Source organism: Budorcas taxicolor, chromosome 14 (assembly GCF_023091745.1).
Source record: "Budorcas taxicolor isolate Tak-1 chromosome 14, Takin1.1, whole genome shotgun sequence".
NCBI classification, from domain to species: Eukaryota; Metazoa; Chordata; class Mammalia; order Artiodactyla; family Bovidae; genus Budorcas; species Budorcas taxicolor.
Window position 1 is genome coordinate 75,324,859 of NC_068923.1, and position 14,952 is coordinate 75,339,810.

At 45.3% G+C, this 14,952-nt stretch overlaps 1 protein-coding gene across 1 annotated transcript in view; it reads left to right on the top strand.

Moving 5' to 3' along the window:
• The first annotated feature begins 6,885 nt into the window (after window positions 1–6,885).
• The window catches only part of NCALD (neurocalcin delta), a 477,985-nt gene continuing 469,918 nt past the window's right edge, over window positions 6,886–14,952 (top strand). The window contains exon 1 of the mRNA XM_052651509.1: window positions 6,886–6,902. The gene's annotated coding sequence lies outside the window, so the exon portion shown is untranslated. The remainder of the gene's footprint in view (window positions 6,903–14,952) is intronic.

Below are 14,952 nucleotides of genomic sequence, written 5' to 3' on the forward strand. Positions count from 1 at the left end.
AAATTTTTGCAAATCACCTAACTGACAAAGGGTTTGTATCCAGTATATAACAAGGATACTTAAAACTCATCAATAAGCAAGCAAATGAACCAATTGAGAAGTAGAAAAATTTTTTGAAAAGATACCTCAATGGAATTACATAGGTGGCAAATAAGCACATGAAAAGATACTCAACATCATTAGTTATCCAGTCAGTTCAGTCACTCAGTGATGTCTGACTCTTTGCAACCCCATGGACTGCAGCACACCAGGCTTCCCTGTCCATCACCAACTTCTGGAGCTTGCTCAAACTCATGTCCATCGAGTTGGTGAGGCCATCCAACCATCTCATCCCTGGTTGTCCCCTTCTTCCCCTTTGCACATATATGTTAGAATCATCTTGTCAATGTCTATAAAATCCCTACTGCTATTTTTATTGATTGCATTAAATCTATAGATCACTTTGAAGAAAATTAACATCTTAAAAGTGTTCAGTTTATAATCCAGAAAAATAATAAATATCTCAATCTTTGCTAGTAACAGGGTCTTTTCTAATGAGTCAGTTCTTCGCATCAGGTGGCCAAAGTATTGGAGCTTCAGCTTCAGCATCAGTCATTCCAATGAATATTCAGGATTAATTTCTTTTAAGATTGAAATCAGTTATTATTAGGGAAATAGAAATTAAAACTACTACACATGATTTAAAATAGCTTAAAACAAAACAAAACAACAAAAACTTAGCCATATCAGGTCCTGGAATGACTACAGAGCAACCAAGCGCTCATATATTGCTGTTGAGAATACAATTTCAGAAGCAATTTGTGTTTCTTTTATAGGCAGGGAAACACGCACTCACTCTGGGACCCAGCAAACCCAGTCTGATGTATTTACCCAAGTGAAACAATAACTTCTATTCACACAAAAACCTGTAGGCCAGTATTTACAGTTGCTTGATTCATAATTGCCCTGAACTGGAAATAACCTAAGCTTCCTTCAACTGTGAGCGGATAAATAACTCATAGTACAGTCACACAATAAAAAGGGATAAACCACTGATGGACTCAACAACACTGATACATCTCACATGCCTTGTACTCACTGAAAGCAGCCAGTCTTGAAAGGCTACTTACTGTATGATCCCTCTGCTGTGACATTTTGAACAGACAAAACTGTGAGGCAGGAAACACATCGATGGTTTCCATGGGTTAGGGTTAGGGGCAGGGCTTGATAGAGACAAGGAACAGCAGCATTTTTGGAGTGATGGCACCGTTTTGAATCTTGATGGTGGTGATGGGTTTATCAAAATTTATAGCATGGTCCCTTTAAAAAAGGAACTTTGTACATTAATTTAAAAAATCAATTTAAAAAGAGCTGTCCATGGCTTTGCATTCGTAGAATAAATTCCAAGGTAGACCAAATTTTATGTTCTTTATCCTGACTTGCAAAGCAATGCGTGACCTGGCCCTGCCGCTCTGGCCACACTGGCTTTCACTCTCCCCTCTTGCCCAGTAGACAGAACTCATTTTATGCACCAACTCAACGGATGATGAGACACCAATTTGCTAGAGCAAATCCAGCAGTGGTTTGTGTTGTTACTGTGGTTGTGGAGCCAGGTGGCCGCACCTTCTGTCACTACCTCGGATTGAATCTCTCAAGTTGCTCTTGGGTATGGTCCTACAGTGTCTCACCTCCCACCATTTACCTTGTGCCTTCCACCTTGGGATTTCCCTGCTGCTGCTGCCAAGTCACTTCAGTCATGTCCGAATCTTAGCGACCCCATGGACTGCAGCCTACCAGGCTCCTCCGTCCATGGGATTATCCAGGCAAGAGTGCTGGAGTGGGTTGCCATTGCCTTCTCCGTGGGACTTCCCTACTAGTACCCAGACACCTGTGTGGGGGCCACACTCACATGCAACCAGTAGTGCTGATCAGTTAACATGGAGCAACACGAGAAAGGAGCCTGCAAGTGAATGTTCTCTTCCTTCCACACCAGGACTGTTTCCCCTGACCCTGACAGATGTTTGAAGCTTCAGAAGCATCATATTGCTTCTCTGTAGACCAGAAATCAACATCTTCCCTTTCGACTCCTTCTTTAGCCTATTTGCTAATGCCTCTATGCTGCCTCTTACAAACCCACGATGCTTCCTGTAGCCTCTAGCACAGTCACCAGCTGTGTAAGTCATTTCTTTGTAGTTGCTCTCTCTGTTGGAGAAGGCAATGGCAACCCACTCCAGTATTCTTGCCTGGAAAATCCCATGGACAGAGGAGCCTGGTAGGCTACAGACCATGGGGTCGCTCAGAGTCGGACACAACTGAGCGACTTCACTTTCACTTTTCACTTTCATGCATTGAAGAAGGAAATGGCAACCCACTCCAGTGTTCTTGCCTGGAGAATCCCAGGGACCGGGAAGCCTGGTGGGCTGCCATCTATGGGGTTGCACAGAGTCGGACACGACTGAAGCGACTTAGCAGCAGCAGCAGCAGCACTCTCTGTCTTCCTGACTCCTCTTTTCTCTCCATCCTTTCCTGAGACTTCACTTTCCTATAGTTTTGTCACCTAATCGATTGCTTGGGCTCAACTTTCTAGGCAGTTCAGCCAAAGACACCCAATAAGCTTCAGTCACATTCCCTTTGTTTGTGTTCCCAGAATAAGCTGCGTATTTCTGCCCTCAAATTAGAGCTTTGGCTCTGTGTTTTTTCTGCTTGGCTCTCTCCCTAGTTGTTCCAGCTTATCACTCTATGTGGATTTTTGACATAGCACTCATTTGATGCGGATCTTGTATGTTCTATCTATATATCTATCATCTATCTTTTTTTTTCTCTCATTAAACTAGAAGCCCCACCAGAATATGAATCTTGTCTGCTTGTTTATTGCTATATCCTGAGAAACTAGAATAGTTTAAGGCCTTGTTAGGAGGCTTTAGGAAATATTTGTGGAGTAGATGAATGAGTGAATGTATGCCACCATTGACCTAGCTAGCCCCTAATTTACACATTCATTTGCTTCCTTGACAAAAACTTGAAATTCAGTACCCAAAACTGACCAGATGCCACGGTAGGAGCTGTTCCAGCACATCAGAACTCTGGAAGTAAAAGCCTCTGGCCATGGGCTCAAGATCAGTTGTTCCAGTGTATCCAGTTTCCAATATCAGCCCGTTAAAGAGCATTATAAAAAGGAGGGCCCAATGTTTAGGCATAAATCCTTGTGCCCTTGAATTAGGTAAAGCCTTTTAGATATTGAAGGAGTCCTTGGGCCTAGAAAAGAAAACAACGGTCTCAAAGGCCCTTGCTAAATCATCTAACTTTGGGGAAAACAAAACTGAACTTTAGGTCCTGCCCTGATGCTCCGAGCCGGTTGCATCTACCTGGGACTTATCACCCCCTGCCCAGAACCTTCCACCCCCTGTTCAATTACAAATGCCATCTCAACTAAACATTACCCAAAATGTCCCATCTGACTAACATTTCCCTTATCACTTCCACAAACTTCCCTTTAAATATGAAGCCTCTCTGATCCCTCTCATGCTCAGCCTGGTCATTAGGCCAGTTGTCACCCCTCCTTGCCTGAATAAAGGTAACCTACCTCCGTTGAGGTCATTTCTCCTTTTCTGCCTCAGCCCAAACTATACCTTACAGATATAACACCCAAAGTGCAAGCAACGAAAGAAAACATAAATAATATATGCTTCATCAAAATGAAAAGCTTTTGTGCTTCAAAGGACACTACCGAGACAATGAAAAGATAACCCACAGAATGAGAGGAAATATTTGCCAAGTATTTGTCTGATAAGGGACTTATACCTAGAAGAAGTGAAGAACACTTATGCCTGAATCATAAATCATAATAAATAATAAGTAAAAAATACAACCATGTTTAAAAAATGCATAAAGGATCTGAATAGACGTTTCTCCAAAGAGGATAAGAACATGAGAAGATGAGCAACATCATTAGCTGTTAGGAAGGTGCCAGATCAGAACCACAATGAGATGCCATTTCATGTCCACTAGGATGGTATAAACCTGAAAAATGGCAAAAGAACAAGTGTCGGCAAGAATGTGGAGAAATTGGAATGTTCACACACTGCTGGTGAGACTCTAAAATGGTGCAGCTGCTTTGGAAACCAGTGTGGCAGTTCCTCAAAATGTTAAACTTAGAATTACCATGTGACTCAGCATTTCCACTCCGAGATAGACTCCCATGAGAAAAAAACATACATCCACACAAAAACCTATACATGAATGTTCACAGCAGCATTATTTAAAATAGCCTCAAAGTGCAAACAACCTAAATGTTCATCAACTGAAAAAAAGGATGAAAGAAGATATCTATACCATAGGATTGGAGAAGGCAATGGCACCCCAGTCCAGTACTTTTGCGTGGAAAATCCCATGGATGGAGGAGCCTGGTGGGCTGCAGTCCTTGGGGTCGCTAGAGTCGGACACGACTGAGGGACTTCACTTTCACTTTTCACTTTCATGCATTGGAGAAGGAAATGGCAACCCACTCCAGTGTTCTTGCCTGGAGAATCCCAGGGACGGGGAAGCCTGGTGGGCTGCTGTCTATGGGGTCACACCGAGTTGGACATGACTGAAGCAGCTTAGCAGCAGCAGCAGCATACCATAGGAGATCATTTGTTCATAAAAAGGAATGAAGTACAGTTGACAGGGATGAACCTTGAAAACATTATGCTTTACGTGAAAGAAAGCAGTCACAAAAGATTTCATACTGTATGAAGAGTTCATTTATATGAAGTGTCCATAATGGGCAAATCTATAGAGAAAGATTAGTGGTTGCCAGGGGCTGGGGGTTGGGAAAAAAAAGAAAATGAGTGCTAATAAGCATGACATTTCTTTTTTAGGGGATGAAAATCAGTTCTAAAATTGATTGTGGTGATAATTGTACAGCTCTGTGAATATACTACAAATATCAAATTGTATACTTTAAATGGGTGAATTGTATGCTATACAAGTTGCATTTTAACAAAGTTTTTTTTAAAAGCAGAGACTATTAAAACAAAATTAAAACTAGATAAAGTGGGTTTTTAAGTCATTCTCAGAGACACTCCCACCCCAAGCACTGCCACCTTCTACCCATCAGGGTTCTTCCTGCAGTCTGTAGGCAATGACCTCAATGGTCCAGACCACAGGTTACCAAATGATGACCTAGGGACACTTTGTGGCCTACAAACTCTTCTTCTTCTTCTTTTTTTTTTTTAGTACACAGAGCATTAAAAAATTTTTTAAAGTTGCCAACACTTTAAAATTAGAAGAGTTCACATTAAATATGGGTTTTTGGCTTCTTCATGCAGGGTGGGGACAAGGGGGGAACAAAACAAAATAAAAAATAAGCAATCCCAGTTCGATGGCCATCCTGGACCTGTATTTTCCACGTGGAAAAATGAGACTGTCCTTTTTAGGGCTTGTTGTCCTTCCCTGTTTGGCCCTGTGTCACCAGCCTGAGTCACTTCTTTGTTACTTCTTTTTAATCCCTTTGGGATATTTGAGTTTGCAACACCTGCGCAGACCTTTCGGAGCATCAGAACTTTTTTGTCATTCCATTGCCTCAGGCTCAGCTGGATGATTGGCCAATTCCTGGTTTTCCAATCCTGGTTGCTGGAATCTCCTGGGATTCTTGTAAAATGTCTGCAAGCAAGACTGCAACCCAATTAAACTGGAATCTATTGGGTCAGGCAGGCTTACCACTAAAAAACAAATAAAAAAATCCAACTCTCTAGGTTCCAAAGGGTACGAAACAGTTGGGCTAATGTGCTAATTCAATTCAAGAGCAAACTGTAGTATCCAATAATGGTTTAACAGCCTCTCTGGTAAGCTTTGTTTCTTAAGCTTTGCCTGAAGGAGTGGAAATGGAAGGTAGAACTAAGATTGTGGTTTTGGTCAGGTGAACATTTTACCTGCTTTTCAAATCAGAGTTGATGTCTGAATCTAAATGTTACTGTCATTTCTTTAGCTACTAGTCGTATTAAAAGATTTCGTAATCAGAACAAGTATGAGCAAGTCATGGTGATTTACAGCTTTGCATGGTGCCTTTTTGTTATTTTTATCAGCAAGCTTTTTAATCAATGAATTTGATTTGCTCTTCTGTGGGTTCTGGAAACGTTGACAAGTACAGGAAGTTATGGTGGTTTTTTGAGAGGTCATGAGTGGCCAACACAAGACAGGAATTGTGGTGGCAGTCACTTGATAAATATTGATTGAATAAATTGATAAGACACTTGCTGCTTCTCATCTGCAGTGGAGATGGGCGATTTGGTGACATTCTCTGGTGGGCTACAGGAGGTGGGGGGGAACCTGGTGAGGAAGAGATCCCTTAGATGTCCTTTCCACCTTTTTGTTCAGTTCTGGTCGAGAAAAAACACTGATTAGGCAAGGTGGCCCATCACCACCTTGTGGGTTTGTCCTTCTAAGACTCCCTTGAACTTCACTGCTGCGTGGCGGAGACCTGAGGATCTCCCGGTCGACGCCCAGAAGATGCTCTGTGTTGAACCTGACCTTCCCACGGCCCAAACAGGCAAACAAATGGCGTCCCTTGTAAAGTATCAGTGTAGCCTGGCTAGAAGCTCGGCAGAGAGTTAGGAGCAGGGAGTACGACGGGGATAAGTCTAGCGGCTGCACCCATGCAAAATTGGGGTGTTCACGGCACCTGCAAACCCCACGCGCGCCTCGGCTTGGCCCCCTGCACCCCAGCCGGCTGCCCACCCTGGAGAGGCTGCCTGGGGGGCCCCAGTGTGTGGGTGTGTGGAGCTGGGGTTGGCGGCCGCTACAAGGGAGGCGGCGAGCGAGGCTGGGGAGGGGGGCGCGGCTGGCGGTGGCGCGGTCCAGGGGGAGGCGGGAGGAGGGAAGGCGCTGCCGCCGCCGCCGCCGCCTCACCCGCGGCGACACAGACGCCGGGAGCGGCCGAGGTGGTGAGTCGCAGCGCGTTCCCTCCGCTTCTCGGGAGCCGGAGCGGAGCCGGAGTTGCAGCCGGGCGGGTGTGCGGGGGCGAGGGCGCCAAGAGCACCCGCCGCGGGAGCCGACGCTCTCGGGGCGCGGCGGGCGCAGGGGTGGGCGCGAGGGGCGCGCGGTCCTGGGCACCCGGTCCCCGCTGCCCTTCCCGGGTGCAGCTCGTTCTGTCAGTTCCCCTGTCCTCCCCTCAACGCCTCTGAGGGAAGATAAAACTAAACCAAAGCCCCCGAGGCGAGTGGCAGGAAAGGAGAGAGCAACTTTGCTAAGGGACTCGCAGAGGCGCGCAGGGCAGGCAGGATGGGGGCGCGCTGGGGCAGAAGGGGGCGTTCGTGCGCCTGGTGGCCCAGGACACCAGAAGCATCCTTCCGGGGGTCGGGGGAAGACGTGGGGGTCGCGGGCACTCGCGGGTTCCGGGGGGAGCCTCAGAATCGGCCCTCCGAAGCCGCAGTGGGCGTGTACGTGGGGTGGGCTCCTGAGAGGGGGCTTTAAGAACCACCAGAAGGCGCCGGGGAACCCCGATGAGGAAGTGGTCTGCATTGTGGACTCAGGACCCGAAGGATTTGTGTCTCTTGCCCTCGGAGACTCGGGAAGGGGTGTGCTGGGGAGACGTGTTTGAGTGTTTTTCAGTGCATACCAATTTATTTTTAGCTCCCAGAGAAGCAGGATGTGCAAAGTGGGTTGTATCAGCCGGGAGGGGCAGGAGGTCTCCCTGTCCGCAGGAAATACACAAGTTTCTTGCTGCAGATGCTTGCTTTAACTTTCATGCCTGGAGAAATGAAAGCTATTTGGCTGTCTGAAGGTCTCCCCGCAGGGCCACTTTCTTCCTGCGGGTCTGTCTGGGGCTGCAGGCCCGGCGCGTGCGCTTCTGTTGTTGAGTGTAGGACCCAAATAATACTTGTTCTGCTCCGCCGGGCAACTGGTGCGAAACACAGAACGAGGGCTGCCGAGGTCTCACTCGCAGAGAAGGAAACCACACAGGCTTGCTCAAAGTTTTCCCAGTTCTGGCTGATTTGAAAATGATAGACCTAAGCTTCTGTATTGCCAAGAGCAGACTTTGCTGTCCTGGTTTCTCAGACTTGATTGAAAAGACTTGTGAGGTTTGTCTGTCCAGGAGGGAAATGGTGTTCTAGGATCTGATGCGGTATGCAAGGCAACAGCAAAAGAGAAATGGATAGTATGGCAAAGGGGAGAGGGTGGATGTCCAGGGCAGGCTAGCTGAGGGCGAATTACAGACTTGGGGATGGGGTTTCCTTCAGAAGAAGAGGCTTAAGAAGCTGAAATCCAAATGTTCAAAGGTACCCAAGCCAGACCTCTGGAGATTGCCTTGAAGTCTCCCGATTTCAGTCACTCAGCACCCATCCTGAATATTCTCTCTCTTTAAATGTGCTTAGGAGAGTGGGCTGTGAGGAGTGTGTACTTTGCAGCCAGACTGCTGGATATGAATTCTGGTTGGGACATGAATAGCTCTCAAGCTGAGGGCTCCTTGCTTAATCTCTCTGTGTTTCCTGATCTGTGATGTGAGGTTGACAGATACTAAAAAGCAGAGACATTGCTTTGCCGACAAAGGTCCATATAGTAAAAGCAACGGTTTTTCCACTAGTCAAGTATGGATTTGAGAGTTGGACCTTAAAGAAGGCTGAGCACCGAAGAATTGATCCTCTCGCACTATGCTGCTGGAGAAGACTCTTGAGAGTCCCAGGGACTCCAGGAGCTCAAACTAGTCAATCCTAAAGGAAATCAACCCTGAATATTCATTGGAAGGACTGATGCTGAAGTTGAAGCTCCAATACTTTGGCCATGTGATGCGAAGAGCCTACTCACTGGAAAAGACCCTGGTGCTGGGAAAGATTGAGGGCAGGAGAAGAAGGGGGTAACAGAGGATGAGATGGGTTTTTTTTAATTTTAAATTATATATATTATATTGAAGTATATAGTTGACTTATAAAGTTTGAACTCATTACTCTTATTACATTTGTTGATGTCTGCCGCTTTCTGTCAGTTCTTATTGTCACTGATTTAGTTTATAACCTCACCACTTCTTGCCTGAATTGCTCAAGTTGCCTTCACACTGGGCTTCTTGCTCCAAATCAGGACACTTTTGCTTCAGTTGATTCTCTAAATTGCAACTAGAAAGCTTGCTTTGAATGACCCTATACACGAGACAGCAAAAGAGACAGATATAAAGAACAGACTTTTGAACTCTGTGGGAGAAGGCGAGAGTGGGAGGATTTGAGAGAATATCACTGAAGCATATATATTACTATATGTGAAATAGATGGCCAGTCCAAGTTCAGTGCACGAAACAGGGCACTCAAAGCCGGTGCACTGGGACAACCCAGAGGGATGGGATGGGGAGGGAGGTGGGAGGGGGGTTCGGGATGGGGGACACATGTACACCCGTGGCTGATTCATGTCAATGTATGGCAAAAATCACCACAAAATTGTAATTAGCTTCCAATTAAAATAAATTAATTAAAAAAAAGAAAACTTGCTTTGAAAACAGGAATCTAAGCCAGTCATCCAGCCTAATTCCTTTAGAGGTTTCCTGCGGTTTTCAGGGTAGAGTTTGGACTCCAAGACCTTCGTGACTGTACACTTGTCTCCTTGCCAGCTTCATCTCCCAAGCCTCCCTGTGTGTAGCCTTGACTCAAGTCACTGAGTCTCAACACCTGCCATTTTCCCATCCTTTTTGGTCTGGTCAACTCCTACGCATTCTTCCCTGCTCAGCTGCAGTGACATTGCCTTCCAGCAGACCTCTGGGTTACCCACCTCCTCCCCAGCTGACCAAGCTACCCTTGTTTCATGCTGCAGCTGCACTGCACACATACGCCCCTTATCTCTCTGCGTCATCCACATAGATCGTCCCTAACTGCAAGGGCCTGGACAAGTGGATCGTTATCATATAAGTTGGATGAATAAATGAACATCAGTCAACCAGTCCCTCGCTTCCCAGGTGGCGCTAGTGATAAACAATCCACATGCCAGTGCAGCAGAGGAGACAATTCCTGGGTCAGGAAAATCCCCTGGAGAAGGGAACGGCCACCCACTCCAGTCTTCTTGCCTGGAGAATCCCATGGACAGAGGAGCCTGGCGGGCTACAGTCCATGGGGTTGCAGAGTCAGACACGACTGAAGCGACTTAGCAGGCATGCACAAAGCAAACATGGAAAATAATAGAGAGGAAGACCAAACCAGACTTTATTACTCTGCAATTAAAAAAAAAAAAAGCTTTGGAAAATATTAAGGAATCAAAGTTTAGTCGCTCAGTCGTGTCTGACTCTTTGCAATCCCATGGACTTCAGCATGTCAGCCTTCCCTGTCCTTCACCAACTCCAGAGCTTACCCAAACCCATGTCTATTGAGTCAATGATGCCATCCAACCATCTCATCCTCTGTCGTCCCCTTCTCCTCCTGCTTTCAATCTTTCCCAGCATCAGGGTCTTTTCCAGTGAGTTGGCTCTTCACATGAGGTGCCAAAGTATTGGAATAACAGCTTCAGCATCAGTCCTTCCAATGACTATTCTGGTTTGATTTCCTTTAGGATGGACTGGTTTGATCTCCTTGCTGTCCAAGGGACTCGAAAGCTGGTCAAAAGGAATGTGGTAGACTCTCGTGGAACAATTTCAGAGATTTTTTTTTTAATTGTAAGGGGTCAGACTGGCAATGGAGAAATGTAGTCATTTGAGCTCTTACTTTCCTCAGGTTGGCTGCGAGGAATAGGGGTTCAGCTGTCTGAGAGGTGTGCAATGAATTAGGTCCTGAAGGCAGAATGAAGGTCACTACATGCATGGGCTCTGGGGCCCTTCCTGGGAGGGCCCCCCAGAGAGTGGGTGTCAGCCTGCCCTGGGATTGGTATGATGAGAACAGAAACTCTCCTGTCATCAAAGCTCGTCTGTACTTTTCAGACCATTCAGTGGGTTCTATGGGTGTGCTTCTGACTGAGGCGGCATTTCCAAGCGCTCCTGGACTGAGCTCCCAGGAGCCCTGCAGAGTGAGGTAAGACGGCGTGTATGCTTTTTAAGGTTTTGAAAGGGTTGAAAACACAACACATCAAAACACAAAGAAGAATAGGTAATGGAGACCATGCCTAAAATACTTACTACAGAGTTCTTTACAGAAAAACTACCAGCTACTAGTCTCAAGCTAAGACAGTTGGCTTCATTTTGCCTGTCATCTTTGATAGATTGGTCATGGCTGCCTGGAGAGCTGGGGTGAAGAGGAATCCAAGGCTGGGTCCAGGCTCAGTGGGAAAGAGTGCTGTGGTCAATTAGTGATGTCTGTCAGGATGTCTGTCAGTAATGACAGCCAGGCTTGGTCCTCACCATCTCTCTCTCTCTATCACTATGATTGAATATCCCAGTATTCCTCACAGTGGCAGACTGTGGCCATTGGCTCTGATTGAGTCCCATGCCTGTTTTTGTGGCTGGAGTTCCACGCCAGTCTAGGACTTGGGCTTGGTTGCAGATTTCATTGCTGAGCCACAGGCTAAGAAGTAGGAGCAAGGGTGTTTCTCCAGCAGAACATTGTTATACTGTCTCCAGAAGACTGACCCATAGAGTTTGGATTGAAAACCAATAGACGTTCACTTACAGTAGTGTCAGCATTCCCACTTAACTGATGAGGGAAATAGGCTTAGGGGCACTCAGTAACTTGCTGGAAGATACATGGCTGGCAAACAAAGGAGTTCTGATTTGGAACCCATAATTGATGCACTTAGTAGGGTTATTTGTGACAGTTTAAAGTGAGTTTAGCCTGAAACTCTATTCTTTTCATCTCTGAAAATGTAAGTAGATAATGTCAAGAAATGTTAAGGACTGACTGGCTGGAAGACTCAAGAAGAAAAGTACATAGACATCTTTGGCTAGATATTTACTCAGTTACCTAATTCAAGTAATATTTTTGAGGAGTTTTTCTACATAACTTTTTGGTAGGTTCTAGGGATTCAGCTGAATATGAGCTAGTCCCCTATCTTGAAGGAATTTGCATTCCAGCTTGAAAGTGCAAGAGATAACAAGGGAACAAATTGCTAGAAGAAGGGGTATGTGGCGGGGAGGTACAGGAGCTACGCCCCCTTGATGGGGACAGTGATCTTCCAGTTTGTGTATCCCCGGTGTAGTTTGTGCAATAGGTGAGCAACATTTCTTAAATACATTTTAAAATTATGGTGACAAACATAAAGTGCACCATTCTAACCATTTTTAAGTGTACAGGTTTGTGGCATTAAGTCAACTGTCACCAGTATGCATCCCCAGAACTTTTTCATTTTCCCAAACTGAAACTCCATACCCGTTAGACAAAAGCGTTTCCTTTCCGCCTGCCCACTAGTGCCTGGCCACCACCCTTCACTCTGCTTTCTGTGTCTATGGATTTGACTACTTCAGATGCCCTTTATAAGTGAAATCATACAATCGTTGTCCCTTTGTGACTAGCTTATTTCACTTAATGTGTCTACAGGATTCACTCATATGTACCATGTGTCAGAATTCCTTTCTTTTTAAAGCTGAATAATATGCCATTGTATGGATATACCACATTTGTTTATCCATTTTTCTGTCAAGGGACACGTGTATGACTTCTGTCTTCTGGCTATTTTAAGTGATGCTGCTATGAATATAAACCCTATAAAAGGTTCATCAGCTAGAGTCCTACTGCGCAGCAGATGACACACTCAAAAGGGTATATAAGTGGGGACTTCCCCGGCGGTCCAGTGGTTAAGACTCTTTGCTTCCACTGCGGGGGTCATGGTTTGATCCCTGGTTGGGGAACTAAGATCCTGCAAGCTGCAGAGCACAGCCAGCAACAACAAAAAAGGTGTAACTGAAAAAACCTAAATGAAGGGACTATAGTAGTAGTCCCTGCTTAACCTCGGTTTTGCTAAGGGTTCAGTTACTGGTGGTCAACCATGGTCTGAATATATTAAGTGGAAAATTCTGGAAATAATTCAAATCACATGATGTTCTGAGTGTTGTGATGAAATCTCACGTTGTCCTGCTCCAACCCTGCCCAAGACAAGGCGAATCCCTTTGTCCAGAGGCTCCCGTTCATTAGTCATTAAGAAGGTCCACTGTCATGGTATCTTGGTGCTTGTATTCAAGTCACCCATATTTTCTTTAATAATGGCCCTAAAATGCAACAGTAATGGTGCTGGGAATTCAGGTATATCAAAGATAAGCCATAAGTGCTTCCTTTAAATGAGAGGTAAAGGTTCTTGACTTAACAAGGAAAGAAAAAAATCTTATGCTAAGGTTGGTGGGATTTATGGTAAGATGAATCTTCTATCCAGGGAATTGTGAAGAAGGAATTCATGTTAGTTTTTAAAAATTTATTTATTTTTAATTGAAGGATAATTGCAATATTGTGTTGGTTTCTGCAGTACATCAACACAGACCAGCCATAGGGATACATATGTCCACTCCCTCTTGAGCCTCCTCCCACCTCCCACCCCAGCCCACCCCTCTAGGTTGTCACAGAGGCCCAGTTGAGTTCCCTGAGTCACGGAGCGAATTCCCACTGGCTGTCTGTTTCACATATGTTAGTGTGTATGTTTTTGCTGTCGTACCTCAAACTGCAAAAGTTGTGGCACCAGTGCTTGATAAATGCTTAGTTAAGATGGAAAAGGCATCAGATTTGTACAATAAGATATTTTGAGAGAGGGGAAGAGAGCACACTCACATAATTTTATTACAGTATATTATTATAGCTATTCTATTTTATTTGTTCTTGTTAATCTCTTACTGTGCCTAACATAAATTAAGCTTTACCATAGCTATGTATGTATGTATGACTGAACGGAATAGCTATGTATGTACAGGAAAAATCATAGTAAATACAGGGTTCAGGGTTATTGTGGTTTTAGGCATCCACTGGGGTCTTGGAATGTATTCCCCATGGATAAGAGGGGACCACTGTGTTTGGAAAGTTGTGGGTTACGTTAAGGGAAATCACGTAGACTGGCTAGACAAGTGTGCAGGCCTTTACTGCCCAGCCCTGAAAGGGTGGCATGAAAGAGCAGTTTCTGGAATTGCTCTTCAGCAGAATACAGCAACTTGCCAGGCTGTGGCCTGGCCGGGAGGCAGCAGGTGAGTAAGTCTCAGCCACTCTTTTCTCCGCGCTGCTGGTGTCCAATTGGGCAAACCATCCAGCAGCCAGAGGGCCGGAAATGTGAGGACTACCTTTTTCATAGCAATCAGCCTCTCAGGGCTGAAAGCAGAGTGGAGAAGGAAGGTGGATCTGGAGGGACAAAGCAGAGGGAATTCAGCACCAGGGAGCATTACGATTATCCTTTACAGGTAAGGGAGCATCAAGAGGCTGAGGGAACTATCCTAGATTGGTAGCTAGTGAGTTGTGGAGCTGGGATTTCAACCCATGGACATGTTTTTCTTCTGTATATCCAGTTGGTCCTGAAATGTTAGGGTTTTCAGAATCCTGTGTGTTTTGATTCTTTGATAATAATCTGATTTGCTCAACTGTCAAAATGTAGAGTGACTGCTAAGAAATCACCTCCCCGCCTTTCTTTTCCTAAATAACAACATGTATTTTGTAGATAGGTTTCATAGCTGATTGGTTATGTTTCAATAATAAATATGATTAGCTTTCTGTACAGTTGATGGGGGTGACAATATGTCCTTGAAACGCACATGAAAAAGACACAAGTTTGTTTTGTTTTACTTTTAACTGAAGGCTTCAAAAGAGTTGACAGTGTAACCTGACTACTTAAACATTAATGAGATTTCAGCCTCATTGGAAGAAAGAGTGTTGAGGATAAGGGAGGTGGTAGTTCCCTCCCTGCTATTCTGGTGCAGAGGGCAGAGTCTAGCTCGGGGGGATGGGAATGGGGTGGGGTGGGGTGGGGTGGGTGTGAGCCCGTCTCTCCTGGGGCATGGCTTGAGGGGCTGTCTAGCCAGAAAAAGCTCTGTGGGAGCCTGATTATTATGGTTTCCAAATACGTGAAGTACTGTGTTAGGGAAAAGACCTATTCTGGGGCCAGAACTAGGCTCACTGTGAAAACAGC